Source organism: Perissodus microlepis, chromosome 20, assembly GCF_051167445.1.
Source record: "Perissodus microlepis isolate ML-2025 ecotype Zambia chromosome 20, ASM5116744v1, whole genome shotgun sequence".
NCBI classification, from domain to species: Eukaryota; Metazoa; Chordata; class Actinopteri; order Cichliformes; family Cichlidae; genus Perissodus; species Perissodus microlepis.
The window spans coordinates 12,034,981-12,050,854 of record NC_140480.1 but is presented as its reverse complement, the minus strand read 5'-3'; the positions used below and the strand labels follow the sequence as shown (position 1 = coordinate 12,050,854).

At 37.5% G+C, this 15,874-nt stretch overlaps 1 long non-coding RNA gene across 5 annotated transcripts; it reads left to right on the top strand.

Annotated features, from left to right (window-relative positions):
- Positions 1–5,207: 5,207 nt before the first annotated feature.
- LOC146364189 (uncharacterized) lies at positions 5,208–11,136 on the top strand. 5 transcript variants are annotated; one of them, XR_014799054.1, is made up of 5 exons: positions 5,208–9,139; positions 9,630–9,786; positions 10,039–10,147; positions 10,253–10,374; positions 10,517–11,136. It is a non-coding gene; the product is annotated as an uncharacterized LOC146364189 (long non-coding RNA). The 5 variants fall into 5 exon arrangements; XR_014799055.1 differs by having other exon boundaries at positions 5,669–8,760; positions 8,915–9,139; positions 10,039–10,374; positions 10,517–11,133; XR_014799053.1 differs by having other exon boundaries at positions 5,682–6,522; positions 8,367–9,139; positions 10,039–10,374; positions 10,517–11,132.
- Positions 11,137–15,874: the final 4,738 nt, after the last annotated feature.

Genomic DNA, 15,874 nt, shown 5'->3' with positions numbered 1-15,874 from the left:
GCTTATCAGTGGCTCATGGTTGCTTAAAGCCTATGTCTGAACTTGACCACAGAGCCAGAGCATCGTTCAATCTTGGCAACAGCTCCAGGATGACAAACTCCACTTTCTCTGCATCAAGACAGCTCATAACTTTTTAACAGTCTCTCCTGATAGCCTCATATCATCTGCTCTAATCAATAACCATACACTATCATTACAATGTAGACTACAGCTCAAAAGTCTGAGGTGAATTAGAAATGTCTTGTTTTCAGAATAGACTCAAATTTGGTTTCAGATTGAATCACAGCAATTTATCAAAATAATCATATAAATGCTTAATATTAACACTGATCACAAATCATGAATGATTTTTAATAGAATATCTACAGAGGTGTTCAGAGACCCATTTTCAGCAATAATCCCTCCTGTGTTCAGTGGTACATTGTCTTATCTAATGCAAGCTTAACACATTAAAGCCAAACTTATCACTCAAAACAGCTTTTTAAGAGATTTTAGCACAAACTGAAACTATTGTGGTGATTAAAGAAACAATAAATGTGTCTGGATCATCCCAGTGTTTGTTTTTAACCTCATGAAACCAAGTTTCCATTTTCCTCTAAAGGGGCTGCAACACCCAGCTGCACAAAACCTTCACTTTTTTTTAACAGTTTCACTCTTTGAATATTTTTCATTTCTTACAATCAGAATTCTCCAATAGATTTTTAGAAGAAATTCTTTTTTTTCATGCATCACCAACTGACCCTTTTATGTTAACGTCTCAATCTCCAGCCTAACCTCATTGAATTTTGCTTAGCAAAGTACTTTTCAACTCTAATAATTAGTAAGATTATATTTCTTATCATCTGTTGGTCGTCTGACCTGATAAACTTCAATGAGCATTATAACACAGGAATGATTGTCTCTAAAAATGGGCTCCTGCACGCTTGCAGACATTTTTCCATCACAACTTATGGATGATGAAGGATTTGATTAAAGCTGTGAAACATTACTGATAAACTTCATGTGATGTTACATTAAAGCCAATTTTCTATTAAAATCAGGGTCTTTTCTAACTGACCTCTGACCTTTGAGCAGTAGTGTGTACTGTATGCTTGTATGTAACTGTATCTGACCTGGATTTTATCACCAGTTTCAAATAAGAATCTTCTTTAAAGTCTGTCTTTCAATACAAATGAAGTTAAACTTTATCAAGGCTGATGGTAAACTGTCCCTAACAAGTCCACTTTATTGCGTGCTCATTGACTTTCTCCTATCAGAGCTGTTTAACAAGTCCACTTTATACATGCTTATTAATCTATCACGCTTATCAGTGGCTCATGGTTGCTTAAAGCCTATGTCTGAACTTGACCACAGAGCCAGAGCATCGTTCAATCTTGGCAACAGCTCCAGGATGACAAACTCCACTTTCTCTGCATCAAGACAGCTCATAACTTTTTAACAGTCTCTCCTGATAGCCTCATATCATCTGCTCTAATCAATAACCATACACTATCATTACAATGTAGACTACAGCTCAAAAGTCTGAGGTGAATTAGAAATGTCTTGTTTTCAGAATAGACTCAAATTTGGTTTCAGATTGAATCACAGCAATTTATCAAAAATAATCATATAAATGCTTAATATTAACACTGATCACAAATCATGAATGATTTTTAATAGAATATCTACAGAGGTGTTCAGAGACCCATTTTCAGCAATAATCCCTCCTGTGTTCAGTGGTACATTGTCTTATCTAATGCAAGCTTAACACATTAAAGCCAAACTTATCACTCAAAACAGCTTTTTAAGAGATTTTAGCACAAACTGAAACTATTGTGGTGATTAAAGAAACAATAAATGTGTCTGGATCATCCCAGTGTTTGTTTTTAACCTCATGAAACCAAGTTTCCATTTTCCTCTAAAGGGGCTGCAACACCCAGCTGCACAAAACCTTCACTTTTTTTTAACAGTTTAACTATTTGAATATTTTTCATTTCTTACAATCAGAATTCTCCAATAGATTTTCAGAAGAAATTTTTTTTTTTCATGCATCACCAACTGACCCTTTTATGTTAACGTCTCAATCTCCAGCCTAACCTCATTGAATTTTGCTTAGCAAAGTACTTTTCAACTAATAATTAGTAAGATTATATTTCTTATCATCTGTTGGTCGTCTGACCTGATAAACTTCAATGAGCATTATAACACAGGAATGATTGTCTCTAAAAATGGGCTCCTGCACGCTTGCAGACATTTTTCCATCACAACTTATGGATGATGAAGGATTTGATTAAAGCTGTGAAACATTACTGATAAACTTCATGTGATGTTACATTAAAGCCAATTTTCTATTAAAATCAGGGTCTTTTCTAACTGACCTCTGACCTTTGAGCAGTAGTGTGTACTGTATGCTTGTATGTAACTGTATCTGACCTGGATTTTATCACCAGTTTCAAATAAGAATCTTCTTTAAAGTCTGTCTTTCAATACAAATGAAGTTAAACTTTATCAAGGCTGATGGTAAACTGTCCCTAACAAGTCCACTTTATTGCGTGCTCATTGACTTTCTCCTATCAGAGCTGTTTAACAAGTCCACTTTATACATGCTTATTAATCTATCACGCTTATCAGTGGCTCATGGTTGCTTAAAGCCTATGTCTGAACTTGACCACAGAGCCAGAGCATCGTTCAATCTTGGCAACAGCTCCAGGATGACAAACTCCACTTTCTCTGCATCAAGACAGCTCATAACTTTTTAACAGTCTCTCCTGATAGCCTCATATCATCTGCTCTAATCAATAACCATACACTATCATTACAATGTAGACTACAGCTCAAAAGTCTGAGGTGAATTAGAAATGTCTTGTTTTCAGAATAGACTCAAATTTGGTTTCAGATTGAATCACAGCAATTTATCAAAAATAATCATATAAATGCTTAATATTAACACTGATCACAAACCATGAATGATTTTTAATAGAATATCTACAGAGGTGTTCAGAGACCCATTTTCAGCAATAATCCCTCCTGTGTTCAGTGGTACATTGTCTTATCTAATGCAAGCTTAACACATTAAAGCCAAACTTATCACTCAAAACAGCTTTTTAAGAGATTTTAGCACAAACTGAAACTATTGTGGTGATTAAAGAAACAATAAATGTGTCTGGATCATCCCAGTGTTTGTTTTTAACCTCATGAAACCAAGTTTCCATTTTCCTCTAAAGGGGCTGCAACACCCAGCTGCACAAAACCTTCACTTTTTTTTAACAGTTTCACTGTTTTAATATTTTTCATTTCTTACAATCAGAATTCTCCAATAGATTTTCAGAAGAAATTTTTTTTTTTCATGCATCACCAACTGACCCTTTTATGTTAACGTCTCAATCTCCAGCCTAACCTCATTGAATTTTGCTTAGCAAAGTACTTTTCAACTAATAATTAGTAAGATTATATTTCTTATCATCTGTTGGTCGTCTGACCTGATAAACTTCAATGAGCATTATAACACAGGAATGATTGTCTCTAAAAATGGGCTCCTGCACGCTTGCAGACATTTTTCCATCACAACTTATGGATGATGAAGGATTTGATTAAAGCTGTGAAACATTACTGATAAACTTCATGTGATGTTACATTAAAGCCAATTTTCTATTAAAATCAGGGTCTTTTCTAACTGACCTCTGACCTTTGAGCAGTAGTGTGTACTGTATGCTTGTATGTAACTGTATCTGACCTGGATTTTATCACCAGTTTCAAATAAGAATCTTCTTTAAAGTCTGTCTTTCAATACAAATGAAGTTAAACTTTATCAAGGCTGATGGTAAACTGTCCCTAACAAGTCCACTTTATTGCGTGCTCATTGACTTTCTCCTATGAGAGCTGTTTAACAAGTCCACTTTATACATGCTTATTAATCTATCACGCTTATCAGTGGCTCATGGTTGCTTAAAGCCTATGTCTGAACTTGACCACAGAGCCAGAGCATCGTTCAATCTTGGCAACAGCTCCAGGATGACAAACTCCACTTTCTCTGCATCAAGACAGCTCATAACCTTTTAACAGTGTCTCTCTGTCCTCATACTTCTATATATTCTTCTGTAATAGATAACTATACGCTATCATTGTAATCAATCTACACCACAGCTCAAAAGTTTGAAGTCAATTTTCACCTGGTTTATAACCATGTGATCGGTCCACACATCAGTGTCTAAAAAAACGCTCATTTTTATCTGTGTCTATCATCAAAATTTGAGTTGATTGCAAACTCTCCCTAACAAGTTCACTTTATTGCGTGCTCATCAATCTCCTCTACAGCTCAGCTAACTGAAGTCAGTTAGAAACGTCTTTTTATCTTAAAAAAAACAAGATTCTTTTTTATATTTTGTAAATTGGTTTTGAATCCAAATAAATATAATTGCTTAAAACTTGCATTGATCACCAATTATGATTAATGTTTGATAAAACATTAGCTGGTGTATGGATGCAACAATAATGGTGGTGTGTGGATTACAACAATAATAGCGAGTGTGCAGATTATATTACCTATCCTCAGTTTATCACATTAAATCTCATCTTACTAGTGACCCAGTAGCTTTTCCAAATACAGCTGCACTAACCAACATCATTTTTTCAAGTAATATAAAAATCGTTTTTATTTATTACCTTTTTAAACATCCCATTTTTTCTTTCTAATGTCATTAAATCAAGTTTGCCCATTTTTATAAAACATTTGGACCTCCACATCTTTTTAGCGTTCAGTTATTTCCTCAGTGTCACACATGGATTAGTTTTCGTCTCTTTCAATAAGAAAGTCAAATCTTCAGACCTTAAAGCAATCTTTGTTTCTTTCAATCATCTTAATATTTTTAATCTCCTGTAATATAATTGCAGTTAACCAGAGCTTAGCTACTCTGATCTACAGTGATTTTGGGGGTTTGGATTTGTTTTTCACAGGTGCAGAGCCTTTTTCTACAAAATTATGAATAAACTGCATTTTTTAAAAGTACCATTAATCATGTAGACTGACAAGTAACTAAACATGTAACACAGTGATCAGTAGAGAAGAAAGAAAATAACCCATTTACACATTTCTAGTTCAGATCAAAATTATTGTTCTGATTAAGGAAACAGTAAATTTGGCCACGTTATTGTCCTGATCCTCCAATTTTCCCTTTTCAATGTGAAAAAATTCAACTTTTTTTTTTTTTTTTAAATAAAAGCAGATGCACACCCAGATATTTCTTACAGTAAGAATCCTCCAACAACCTTTCAAAAGAAACATTTTTTGTCTTTCCTCAATTTTGAGAGCAACTGAACCCACAAACCTGAAGCTCGAGACCCCAAACTAACCAAATGTAATGTTTCCTTAATCAGCACAGTCATTTTTAACTTTTTGTGTGTTATGTTTACTCACAGTTTTGATGCTTGCTTCTTCGACTTGATCCATGATTAGCTTTTCACCGTCGCTCTGCTGTTTTCTCTCTCCTCATGCTTCTCCTTCATGCGTCCTGTCCTCAAATATAATCCAACCTGCCTCCTTGTTTCCTCCTTGACTTGTATTAGCAAAATTTCCAGGTAAATTAAGAGAAATCCAAAAAAGTTTTCCTGTTTCAAAAGCTCTTCCAGTTGCCTGTCTTCTTGTCCTCCTTCAAATGTGCATTTTTTGACTTATGTATTTATTTGAATTCATATTGCCATGACAACATAGCACAGAGCATCATGGTAGTTTAAAGCAGGTGGTTCTGTCCTCTGCAGAAATGCTGGTGTTCCATAGTGATGTAGAAGTATGTTAATAGTCTTGAAACAGACACTCACTGATCCGGTAAGAGCAGGAATTTAACTACAAACCCTCATAGTCCCCATCAGTATTCTTCATTTTGCTCTGCAGCAATGGTCACAGTGGCTGCTTTAAGTACGTTTGCCCCATAGAAATCCACTGATGTTCAGTGAGTCCCTTTGATACATATTTAGACCTTCATAATTTTCAGGGTGCATGAGTGTTATATCTCCATCTCATCCTAAACATTTTACCAACCAACACGTTCTCACTCCCAACTCGTCAAACGTGTGACGCATGGTCAGGCTCCCTCTGCTTCACTTATTGACATGCAGGGTCCTCTCATTGAATACTATAGAGCTCCCTTAACGTTGCTTATTGACGACAAGAGATTGCCGCGGAAGAGCCTGTTGTCCGTATATTTATATATTTCCGAAATCACATTGTAGTGACGTATACTGAACACAATAAATTATATAATGTAAACAACTACCTGGAAAAACAGGTAGAACGATACTTTTGTATCGTTTATTGCATTTATGGAGGGAGTGATGTATGCTGGGTAATGGCACAGCTAGCGACTGGGTGACTTTATTCACCCGCTTCGGATGTTATCAGTCCATACAATGGGCGTTATTAGCACAAATCAGTCCCATAGATATGGGCCATCTCCTGCTAGATTGTTCAGAAGGTTGTTCTCATCCATCCAGATGGAGGATCCAGAATCCACTCTGGCTGGAATCCGGTGGATACAGCAGTGTGTACAGGTAAGACCATTTAAACAGACAGCATTTATAGAATGACTATTAAAAGTCAGCCAGTGTCAGTAATGTTAATGTGCTTATGTTAGTAATACACCGAGTGCTAATATAACAGCTTTAAGATGCATTTGTAGATATTATTACGTGTTTTACCGTCTTTATGGTGCTAGCTTAAAGTTACAGTGTAAACGTTAGCTTATATTGTAGTAAAGCTGTTACTGTTTAAACGATGTTAGCACAGAAATATTAGCTTCTGTCATGACTGATGAAGTTACTAGTTAATAAAGTTTTCAGTAAAGTGTTTAATCGCAGCCACAGATTGACAGCAAATATCTCGATTAGCTTCAGTGCATCTATAATAAATATGTGCAAGTTTCAGTGCTTCGTTTAAACTGTATGATACTTATACTGACCCAAGGTCAGTGTAAAATACAATCCTAGCTGTGTGAACAAAGCCTGGCTCCTTTAATCCTGCATGACAAACCTCAGAATGCAGGTTATTATTACTCTTTCCTGCTGGCACACCTGTCACACCTGAGAGTCAGCTAGAAACTTACAGTGACGTGGACATCATGCAAAGACTGCCAGACTCTGTAATACTGCAAATGATCAGTGACTCATGTTAACACTAAACTTTAAACGGTATCTCTGTGTCTCTCTGTGTGTGCTGAACATTTAGGATTGAGTCAGGCTGCATCAGCTGAAGCTGTTATTTGTATATATCAGTATTTTTTTCATTCAGGTGTGGGGAAAATACGTAAGACTGCAGTGAAGCGATGTACCAGATTAATCCCTGGCCAAAGGTATCGTACTTAAATCAGACTACTGATCCAGCCACATCAGCCTTTTGTGAGGTCTGTTTAAAGTAGACTAAAAATGAACTGCAGGTTCCTGAGAGGTGGACTGTGAGCACAGAAACACATGTTCATACATACAGCTGCAGCAAACTTACATTAATTTTAAATAGATTTGTTACTCTGATGTCTGTCTCTGTGTTTGTCCTCTGACAGACTGGTGACCTGTCCAGGTGTGCTCTACCTATGACTACTGGGACAGGCTCTAGCCTCTGTAAAAGAAATTTTCTGTTATTCTCATTTAAAGTATTTAAGTGCTTATGCATATGCTTAGTTGTGACACTGTTATAGACTGTTCAGTGAAAGTTTCTAAAACTAGATGAACTTACTTCAGCGTCAGCAGTTTGAGAAAACAACTCCCTTTACAGGTGCTGATAAGGCCAAGGGCACAAAACAGCATAACCATTGATCCGTTAGGTTTCATAGCGAGACACGTGAAGTGTGGTAGGATCAGTTTGTAACTTCCTCCCTCTTCCTTGGAATGCATAAAGGAGTAGGAGCACAACTTCTGTGGCAGCGCTGACATGACTGAACTGTGATGTTTGATGTGTGTTGGCGCAGTAATAAATAGCTTGATCACAGCTCTTTCTGTGTTGCAGACTTTATTTAAAAAATTCCACGACACCCCCCACCCTCCCACTGTGAACCTGAATTGAATATTCAGAAGACATTTGTTTAAATAGTTCTACAAATCTGAGCTGTTGGTGTGTCCTTGGATTGTGTGGTAATAATATTAGAGCTAGCAATCTTTCTTACTGAATCTCTACTATGAGTCATGTTACCTGAGATTAATTCTATGTTTACCTGTCAGCCTGGACAAATGTGCTGTGTGAAGGAAATTAAATTAAATCAGATCTGAACTGCATACATTTAAGGAATCTGTTCATATTTAATTGAAATATGAACCAGTGATTTTTTGATTGCTGATTCCAAGAGAGTCTTTGTGGAAATCCTGTTTGGCTTTTTGTTATTTTAATTCTCTTCTCTGTTTTCCAGAACAGTTCTCCACAGTCGCTGTCCACATGGGTCAGTGGGACCAAGAAGCACTCTGCTAATGTGTGGACTCTGACCAGCAACATCCAGCAAGACCCAGACAGCGTTTTCTATCTCCCAGCTGGAGTTTTTTGTTTGTCTGTGACTGGAGAGTCAGATTTTTGTTGAGCTTCACACTTGCAGAGGTAAGTCAGTTTGCAGAGATCCCTCCCACCCTGGCTTTTATGTCCTAGATTTCTTATCTGAAACAGTAATATTTCAGTGACTGCTGCTTATACCACAGGTTAATACACGCTACTGATCCCTGATAGGAGAATCATCAATTTTGGCAACAAAGAAGCCTGGTGGATGTTTGTTTGCAGTCTGATGATGGGACATCATGCTCTGCATCTTCAAAGTTTGCCCCCTCATTATTATTCATACCCAGTAATGTGAAGTATGCTTATATCTACTATAACTGAACCAACCTGGTGCTCTTCATTTATGGAGGCTGTTGAGTCTGAATGTTGGATGTTGTGTATCTCGTGTTCTCTGGGCTTCGTTGTCCTCAGTCTTTTTGCAGGATCAGAAAACAAAACCAGGAGGCGTGTAAATGTTTCTTCTCCATGATGTTTCTTCAAATGTTTCTTCTGGATGATGATAAGACTGTGACACGGGATGCCACCTTTGGTCTTGTGATGAAGCAAAGCTCAGGAAGAAGTGGGATTAAATGGTACCCACATGTGTGCTGCTGAGAAGGATGTACAGGGGCACCTGCAGCCAAATCCAAGCTTCAGGTTAGTTGTAGTTGCAGAACGCTATAGGACTGAGACAGCTGAGGCATCAAATGTTTGATTAAACGGATGAAAAAGAGAAGTTTTTTCCCTATAATTATCACTTCTTAAAATCTGTAGCAACTTCAAGTCTGTCAGCGTGCTGAGCATGCTCAGAATGTGACAATATATTTTTGTTCAATATTTAATTTCTTTCAGTTGCAATTGTTAAATGAAAAAAAAATATATATATATTCTTATAATTTAGCAAACTAATTTATCAAAAAATATATATACATATATCTGTATTAGTTTTAATAAATTAATTTGACACCTGTATTGAAAATACCATATTGTATTCATACAGAATCAGTATGGTATCATTGTTTGTCTGCTCACTGATTGTTGAAACTAAGAGCTACTTTGATCTGTTTAGATCTAAAGTATCCAAAGTTGAGCTCTAATGTTTCTTCACCCCTGTGTGTGTGATATCTGATTTCCTACATGCTGGCAGAGCAGCAGTTTGTGCTCACAGATGGTGACGGTGTGGAGAGACGGTGGTGTTTCCTCAGAAGAACCAGCAGAGTCACAAAGGACACCAGTCCATCTCACCACCTTGACTTGCTGACTGATGTTCGTCTGCACTGCACAGAGGAAATCAACTGACCGAGGTTTGTCCAGTGACGTGTTATGAAATGTATATTTGTTTTATGCTTACAGATATGTTTTTCTTGACAGAGGCTCTGCAGAGGTTAGACAAAGCAGAGAAAATATGTGCTTTACATTTTACTGTGATTTATTGAGATATTTGTTGCCTGATGTTCAGCAGGAATGGAGAAATAGAATCAAAGGGAGATGTTTTTGATGTTTTTGTAATGATGTAAGTAAATCTTCAATATTATTTATTTGCTTGGTTATATTAGGAGTGTTTCTGAGTGAGGGGGAGAGGAGTCATCATCCAGTTTAAGTGACGTAGATCAGTGGATACACTTGTCTCCCCTTTAAAGGAGACAATCCAAGTCATCCTTAAATGTTAGTGCTTTCAAATACACAAACATTTTTAAAGGACAAAAATGAACATCCAACTTTGACTGTAATACAAAATAAATCTTTGCATGTGTGTTTTCAAACTCTCAGATGGGCAGGATATCAGTCTTGGACTGTCTAACCTGCCGGAGCAGCACTGAATGACCACCACACATGAGCATGTTCCTGCAACATTCAGCATCTGATCTGTCATCTGTGTGCTTCTGCTTTTGGTAAGTAGAGTTACCCAACTCCAGTAACTCTAAACACATGCCATCCATTTCTAACGGCCTGGTTACTTCCTGTCAGTTACTTTAGAAACCATGTGGTCACCTGACCTAACACTGTTTCTTCTTCTTCCCCTTAATGTTCAAGTGTCAAATGTCCAACAGCTGGAGAGGAAACTACACCAGTGTACTGGGATGTTTCAGCAACACGTGCCAGATGCTGTTCCTTCATGGTGACATCACCAGAGACAGCCCCACCCACCTAAGGACCTCGCCATTGATCATGATGATTATAATGATGACAGCGAGCGGAACTAAGACTGTAAAAATCCACGACCACAATTTTTCTTTCTAATTATTAATGAATACTGAGAGCCTCTTTCTGTGTTTTGTCTGTTTTGGGGTTGTTTTTTTACCTCATTTGTTACTAACAAAGTTCACCAAACTCACACAGTTTACATTCTGTATGTTTCCATCTTTACCAGCCACACTCTAACTACATTTAAGAAAATAATCCTTAGAAATCGTCGTTTTTCTCTTTCGTAATTGATGATAATTCAGTGAATATACTGCGCTGCTTCCTTTTATTGCGTCACACATTGCTTTAAGTTTTTCAGTGTCCAGTTATTTTTTACTGCTGTTTGAATTCTCTGTATGTTTGACCCTGTAGACTGTTTGATGGACTGCTTGTCTTCCTGTTTGTTACCGCCGCCTGTTTTTGACTAAAGATTTGGATTTCTGACTTCAACACAGCCTCTGCGTGTCCTCCCTTTGTGTCCTCTTCCTCTGTGAATGTGTTGCATGTGTCACAGATTCGTTTTATTAACAGTTTTCACACAGTGAGTTGCATCAGCATTCATCCACAGCACATTTCAGAAGGATTCAGATTAATACAGTGATCTTATAGTCAGAATTATCCTGACAGACTGCCACTGTAAATTATCTTTCATCAGGTAAATTTTCAAATAAAGTCAAATAAAGTTCAGTATTTCAAAGCAGGAGTTATGAAGAATCATACTGGCATTAGGACTAATAATATGTACTTACAAAGTCAAAGTTTTTTAATTATGCTAGAATACTGGAAGACAATCAACTTTTAGTGTTTTCCGCATATTAATTATTCTGAAATAGAGATGGTGACCCTAACCGTACAGAAGCACACTAAACAACTGACAATCTAACAGACATCATTGGCCTGAGCTGTCATGCACAGTGAGTCTGATCCTTTGCTGTGAGAGTCTGACAAGCATGTTTCTGGTCAGTTTGGAAGAAATAATATCACAATGTTGATCTTTTTTTCCAATATTCCTTCTCTTTTACAACATAAACTGTGATCAAAGCTACTTATGTTCACAGCATGTAATAATACTGACAGTCCAGGGCATTGTGGTCTGTTGAGCTAGGGTTAGGGTTAGCAATTCAGACATATGTAATCAATATTAAACGTCTCTGACGTGGGCCACTGTCCGCAGTGTTGGGAAATCCATACCAGGCTGGAACGAGTCAAGGTAGGTGAGCATCCACGAGAAGACACAGCAGATGCATCCTACTAATACTGACAGGACCAGGAGACTCCAGAAACCGAGCATCTTCTCTTCAGTGCCATCCTCTCCTGTCACCCTCTCTGCCCGCAGCTCTTTGAGTATGGGGTAGATAAGGGCGCAGAGAAAGCCTTATTACTAATTTGTATTATAATTCAATTTTCATGAAATATTCATATTCAGTATTGGTCCTTTTATATTATAACCACGTATCCACCCAGGCTCATGGTGGGGCAGGGCTCTGTCCTGGGATGCTTGAGTACAAGGTAATGTACACCCTGACCAGGTATCCAGTCTGTCAGAATTGTTTTCAATATTTGGTTCAAAAACATGAGTGACAACAAAAATCCAACTAGGATTCTTGCATATGATGAATGAAGTCTGTCTTTGACTGTATTGTCCAGCTGATCCATCAAACCCCCAGCAGGTGAACCTTATTCATGACATAACACGGCAACAATGTAAAAAATTAAACAGCAACAGTCTAAATGTAAAGTGCATTCTAAACTCCTCTTCAATAAATTATATGCAAAGAGTCATTCAGGACTGTAAAACGTGAACTACAGAACCCAGAGTATTCATCATTAAATCTCTGGTTGCTTCATTTTTCTATCTATCCTATATCAGATACTTTAAAGGTTAGGTTAGGTAAAGTTGCATTCTCATGGTGAGGCAAAGTGCTTTATGTGTGTGTGTGCGTGTCATGAACGGCTATAAAAGGCCTATAATTAAAGAACAAAGCGGGGTTTGAGTTCGAGTTGCGGCAGACTGTCACTACTTGTAAATGGAACGCAGCCTTCCTACGGCGGACAGCTAATAACAGGAATCGGACGCGGTCCACCCAAGTCCACAGCAACCACCATAGCAACCGCCTAGCATGACCTTAAAAACATATTCTGTCTTCATAACTATCAAAAACATGAAATGGTTTGCAAAGTGTTTAAGTGTTACAGCTGCAGAGAGCTATGGCGGTATCTTTGGAAGCTGTTTACATAGCTAATAATATACGATGTAACCATGGAGACAGTCAGTCACGTGAGCTAGCGGTGCATGTTTACTACAGTGAATAAGGTGATTGCGTGCACAGCGTCCACACGCTGCAGGGGGTAAAGACATTACTTCAATATTGTTTTATATTGATATATATTTGCCTTCTGTTGACCATCACCTCAGGTTCACCATTACAGTTTCAGCATACAGATGCACACTGTCTAAATATCAACACATTCAAAAACTTATGTCTCAGAAATAAGCACAGCTGTTCATGTTTGTCATTAGAGTTTTATTTGTAAGAAAATTATGAACTTCATATTGTGTATCAAATAAAAGAACATTTCACAACTCTGAGTCAAAAGAAACAGGTAACAGAAATGTCTCTAATGTAGACATGTACAGTGTAGTGTAAGCATTAAAAGATCATAAAGGAAAAACTAACATTTATGTGAAACTAATTGTAATAAAAAAATGAACAGGTGGTTTATAGATGTAAAAGAAAGAATCTGAAAACAACACTTTTTTGGTCTAAGTGATCAAAGTAGAAAACAGAACTGATGTTCAAAAACAAACCGTAGCTGCACTAATATTACACATCTCCATTGTTGTGGTGAACAGACATGTTGCTTTTAAAACCACATGCAGTGTGTGACCGTGACTGTTCACTGAGACCATGAACGCCACTTCGCTGAAGCCTTCGCCTTCTTCTTCTTCTTCTTCTTCTTCTAAAATGGAAGCAGAAGGAGCACGAGCTGCTTTGATCTACTGAAAGGAAAAAGCAGAACATCTGAGCTGAAACCAGTCAGCTGAAATCATTAAGACAGGAACATTCAATGCAGTGTCTCAGGTGGCTTAGCCTGTCACAACTGTTGATACAAGCTAAATACGGTTAACACACAGTGTCAGGGAGCTCCAGTGTGGGAACTAGTGGCTTTAGGTTTGTAGTCATTTAACTTTCATCCATTCATTCATTTAATTCAGGAGGAAGAAATGTCAGGTTGATGCAGGCTGGTTACATGCATTTGGTCCCATGCTGTCTTTAACTAAATGACTTGGTTCATTTTATGGCTGGGCTGTACGTGGGGTTATATCATGTTATTTGGGCAGGAGTACCTGTCCCCTGTTAGACTTAGAAAGTTTCTCCATAAGTAGAGTTTCTAACTCTTCTAGCACATCTGTTGCTGACAGCTTTTTGGTGGCTCTTTTTACCCCACAATGGTTGTGAGTGTGTAAATAGCCCCACTAGTTCTTTTGGGTTGCAGTTAACTTGGGAGGAAGAGGTAGGTCTGCCATGACTAGATGAATAACAATTATCTGGGATACATAAATTTCATAATGCATGCATATATCTCTCTAAACCTGGCCTGAGGGCTGCCATTTTTTACATTCAGTTATTTCTTTGTTGAATCTAAATAATGAATGTGTTACAGTTAAACTGACACTGATCAGTGTAAATGGCTCATTGGGACACAGAAACCTTTAAATTAAACCCTATCACCTGATATCGAGTGTCAAACAATATCAAAGCTATAAAAGCTGTTTACAGTCAGAATTTAAAAAGCTATGATTGTAAATAAATTCAAACAAGTGAGCTTTTCTCTTTGTGCTGAATATCAACACTGTGATTTCTTAGACTGCAAGCTTTACTTTAGCACAACCAGTTGTAGAAGCTGCCACTCCAAATGTCTTTTGATAACAAGAAAAAAATACCTTTTCAGTACACGGCCTGAAGTTCTTCTCTGACATCTTCTGCAATCGGCTTTGTCAGCTGGTTTGAAGACAATAAATCTCGAAGCACAGGCCGAGGGGGCGGTGTGGCAGCAATTTTTCACACCAGCCTATTAATTAATGAAAGACCAAGACAGACTTTTAATTCATTTGAAAGCCTGATGCTTAACATTGTCCACCCCAGCTGTGAAACTCAGAAACCAGTCTTACTTGTTATCATCTATCGTCCACCTGGGCCTTATACAGAGTTTCTGTCTGATTTCTCAGACTTTATATCTAATTTAGTTCTGAGCTCAGATAAAATAATTATTGTGGGTGATTTTAACATCCATGTAGATGCTAAAAATGACAGCCTCAACATGGCATTTAATCTGTTATTAGACTCAATTGGTTTCTCTCAAAATGTAAAAGAACCCACCCACCACTTTTATCACACTCTAGATCTTGTTTTAACATATGGCATAGAAACTGAACATTTAACAGTGTTTCCTGAAAACCCTCTCCTGTCTGATCATTTCCTGATAACATTTACATTTACAATAATTGATTACACAGCGGTGGAGAGTAGACTTTATCAAAGTAGATGTCTTTCTGAAAGCGCTGTAACTAAGTTTAAGAATATAATCCACCCACTGTTATCATCTTCAATGCCCTGTACCAACACAGAGCAGAGCAGCTATCTGAACGCTACTCCAACAGAGGTCGATTATCTTGTTAATAATTTCACCTCCTCACTACGTACGACTCTGGATACTGTAGCTCCAGTGAAAACCAAGGTCTCTAATCAGAAGTACCTGACTCAGTGGTATAATTCTCAAACACGTAGCCTAAAGCAGATGACTCGTAATCTGGAGAGGAAATGGCGTGTCACAAATTTAGAGGATCATCATTTAGCCTGGAGAAATAGTTTGCTGCTTTATAAGAAAGCCCTCCGCAAAGCCAGAACATCTTACTATTCATCACTGATTGAAGAAAATAAGAACAACCCCAGGTTTCTCTTCAGCACTGTAGCCAGGCTGACAAAAAGTCAGAGCTCTTTTGAGCCAACCATCCCTTTAACCTTAACTAGTAATGACTTCATGAACTTCTTCACAAATAAAATTTTTATCATTAGAGAAAAAATTACCAATAATCATCCCACAGATGTAATATTATCTACAGCTACTCTTATTACCATTGATGTTAAGTTAGACTCTTTTTCTCCAGTTGATCTTTCTGAGTTAACTTCAATAATTACTTCCTCC